At 37.7% G+C, this 3,872-nt stretch overlaps 1 long non-coding RNA gene across 1 annotated transcript; it reads right to left on the reverse strand.

The window, feature by feature from the left end:
* Window positions 1–1,396: 1,396 nt before the first annotated feature.
* LOC131682863 (uncharacterized) lies at window positions 1,397–2,502 on the reverse strand. Its single transcript, XR_009304216.1, has 3 exons — window positions 2,232–2,502; window positions 1,676–2,124; window positions 1,397–1,612 (listed from the first exon to the last, which is right to left on the reverse strand). It is a non-coding gene; the product is annotated as an uncharacterized LOC131682863 (long non-coding RNA).
* Window positions 2,503–3,872: the final 1,370 nt, after the last annotated feature.

The raw sequence follows: 3,872 nt of genomic DNA on the forward strand, positions 1-3,872 counted from the left end.
TACTATTTTTTGAGTTGATAAAATTAATTTTGTTTTTCATTCAATTATTATTCACTGTTTCAGGTTTGATTTTCATATGAGCACAGCCGATCGCATGTAGATTCCTTTTATCACCTACGGTGAATATTCGGCATTATAATCCTTGCCAGGAATTGCTGTCCACCTGGATTTATTCGGTCTCGTCCGTATATTGCCGTCACCGTTCCGATTCCATGATGGACTTCCGGTTTCCTCAAGGCTACTTGTTATTGTTTCCTATCACCAAAAGAATTTTTGTTGATGCTGCAAAATTATGTAGGGATCCTGGAAAATTGCACAATTTTTCTTATCATTATTAATGTTTGTGGCACATATTGAATATAACATAAGCATTAAAGCGGCCAGGCCCACTGTGCAGCCTACAAAATAAAGATGATTCAAAATTATACTGCAATTAAATTATTCATTCAATGTATAATTTAATCAACAGATTATTTTGAACCTTGAATAAGAAAGAAACGTGGACAACCGTACACAACCGTTTCAATTTGATGAGAGTTTGATAAATCGTTGGGAGTGTACAGGATTATGAAAACAGAAACCTTCCGCATTCGTTGAGCGTTGACGGAAAACACAAGTAACTGTACCGTATATTTCACAATTGGCCAATCCGATACTAAAAATTGACTGAGAAGTCATTGCTATTTCTATTTGGTTCAAAACAACAATAGTGATTCCTAAAACAAACACACAAACACGAAAGATAAAAACGATAAGATACCATAACCAGTAACATCAGGGAAAAATTCGTTATGATACTTGTATTACAAAATCTTTTAAGAATCAAGTATTATAATGCTGGAACCAATTACCAACTAATACAACAATAAATTAAACTAGTTGATGAAGAGATTACAGTGTCAAATGTTGAAATGTCGAGCCAATGAATCAGATGAATAGAAACTCCTAACAAATCCAAATCCTGCAAAATCCCTCAAAGTTACATTTCAACGAAAATAACGTTCCATCATGTATAACAATTTCCTTTTTTCTGTTTGGAAACCATAGAAACATCTATGGTAACGTTACGATCAATTATTTTTGTATTCAGCGTTGCCAGTTTTCAGAATTATCCGTTAAAGTACACTGTCATTTCGACACTGTACCTTTCCAGGTACAGGGTAGCTTAAAACGAGTCCACGAAAAATCATCAGAGCATTCCGTACTAACATATTTGTATTTACTCCTTCTTCAATCTTTCCAAAAGCCAAAATTAGGGACTTAATATATTAGAAATTTAAGCATCCCATGATTCAGGATTTAGCTAATTTGTATATTTTAGAGAAATCAGGCCTAGACAAAATTTGGCATCCGTGGGTTTAAGCAGATATCTGCATATTTCTCTTTTATTCTTCAATCAATTTTCATAAAATGTAACTTGTTGAACCTGGAAAATTCTGAGGTTTTTTCACAATATGAGATTTTGCAATGCCCTACTTTGTACACTGTGCTAGAAACGGACACGTAATCATCCACCATATCTCGGTTGACATAGCGTTAAAATTTACCATACCGTTGCTACCTTCGAGATCCGCATACAAGTCGGATTTCTTAATGCCCGACTTAGTGGTTCCTGTTGAAAGTAAAGCAGGGATTGAGTAATTTCTGCAACATCAAGTTGTACTGTAAAACTCACCTACCAACACCGGAAAGTCCGCTGCACTGGGTTTCTTCCTCCCCATTAGTTGTCGCGGTCGGTGGTCGATTGGAGACAGGGATAATGCTGGTACTTGGTTCGGAGCTAAACCAGCTTGACCTATTTTTTCTGGTTTCTGTCACTGTTACTGCCGTTGCTTGGCTAATTAAATTTTAGCAGCAAGCTGGCGGTAATATTACTACTAAAGCCTTCATTGATACTGGTTGATTCTGAACCTTCCCCTCCTTCCGACCCGAGGGCGGGAAAGTTCTCTTTCGGCAACGCCAAACACTTGCTGTCGTATGGAAACATTGCACCGGTTCCTCCGTATATTCCGGGCAGCTTAGCGATGCACTATCCGTGCAAACAGAAATGAAGATTATCGTTAGGTACAATGCTGCACAAATGCTACCACAATTACTCAATATCCATTTGTTAATGGGTGAGGCCTGCCGAAATCAAGCAATTGAATTAGTCATCAAAAAACAAATGTATAAAAGTAAAGCAGAAAGAAATTACTCCAAAGTAAAATAAATAAGTGAACTTTTAATTTTACCAAATAAGAGGCTGAGAGCAAGAGTGGGTTAAAATTTTGCTCAGAGCAAAAGTGGGTTAAAATATTCTGTTAGATCCAGAGCTGCGATTTGTCAATCATGTCAAAAGACATTGATAATATCGTAAAACTCATCGTCAACAGCAATTAATCCGGTTTCTGCGTCTGTCAAATGAGCGACCCAAGAGTTACATCCTGTGGTTAATGTGAGCCTAGTCCACGACAAAAACCTTTTCTTGTGTTCTCACTCATTCACCATTTCTCTAAAGTCGCTTAAAACTTTACGTAAAAGAAAAAGAGAGATAGAGAGAGCACTCACCCAGTTAAGCTCAGCCTGAAATGAACCGGAATTCTGGCTGGTTCCAGTTCGTACACGGGCTCCAGTGACACAACCGATTCTAGTTAGAATCGGTTGTGTCACTGGAGCCCGTGGACGAACTGGAACCAGCCAGAATTTCAGTTCAATTCCGGCTGAGCTTTACTGGGCAGTCGTTGCAAGCTGTGTGCTGTACTTTCACTGTTTTTTGTGTGTGGCACTCACCTGCCAGCTGCCACTAGTTTAACGTGTTGCCAATATATATTGTCACCAAGGAAAGTATTCTGACATGCATACGTTTTTATTCACACGTAAATGTTTATTCAGAACAGCGAATAATTTACAACGCGAATCTCGCCAAAACCTTGAAAAACTACAATATGACATTTTTTGCTGATCTCAAGGGGCTCCTAAATGAAATTAGCATTGATAAATATACCAATCTTGGAGAAAAAATATCCCTAATAAATATCTAATGATCCAAGAGCCTAACGACCTGTTCAGGGTGTCATCCATACAATATGTGGAATCGTTGGACTATATGGGTTAAAGTTCGTGTATAATTTGTTTTTGTTAGGGATACTATCCATCTATATTTTCCTCTTGCACAACCAATAACTTAAATCATGATCAGCATTTCTGCTTGTATGTGACCTGTTTCAAATAAAATTCAAAGAGAAAAATTTATAGGCGTAAAATCTTCGTGCTGGCAACAGCAGTCACTGTTGCCCTAAGATGATTTCGCTAGAATTTCGAGCGACATGCACTCAGTGCATTAGCGCGAGTGACGGAAGGATATTAGTTGGTATAACCCTAAGAGAAGAGAAGACAATCGCGTAGCCAATTTGATCCAGTCCTAACCTCAATATTGAACCAGCTTCTGATTGGTCATTTTGCCAGTCATGAGCGTTCATTATATTTACAATCGGGATGGAAAACAGTGCTGCTGAATCTATTCTGGCTATTTTTCATACGCATCAACATTTCGTGCAAATTGAATAAAAAACCTGAATGACGACATAGTTACGTGTATTGTTAATAGAGACATGAATAAATATTTAATTTAATTTTTAAATGCAGCTAGCATTGTAAATTCTTGGTAGAGGTGCGATCTTTTAGGTACAATTATTTTCGGCGATTGTAATAAACATTCAAAGGGAATCTGGCAACGATGAACGCTTGTTGTCTTCAGATTTACGGCAGGGCCAAGTCGAGAAAATTAAGAAGAGCAAGAAGCCTGTTGTCGTCTCTTCTCTTAGGTATAACCCAAAGAGAATAGTGAAAGAGACGCAGAGTGAAAATCAGTCAAAACGGCAACACTCCCTTTA

This window comes from Topomyia yanbarensis, chromosome 2 (genome assembly GCF_030247195.1).
Source record: "Topomyia yanbarensis strain Yona2022 chromosome 2, ASM3024719v1, whole genome shotgun sequence".
Taxonomy (NCBI): domain Eukaryota; kingdom Metazoa; phylum Arthropoda; class Insecta; order Diptera; family Culicidae; genus Topomyia; species Topomyia yanbarensis.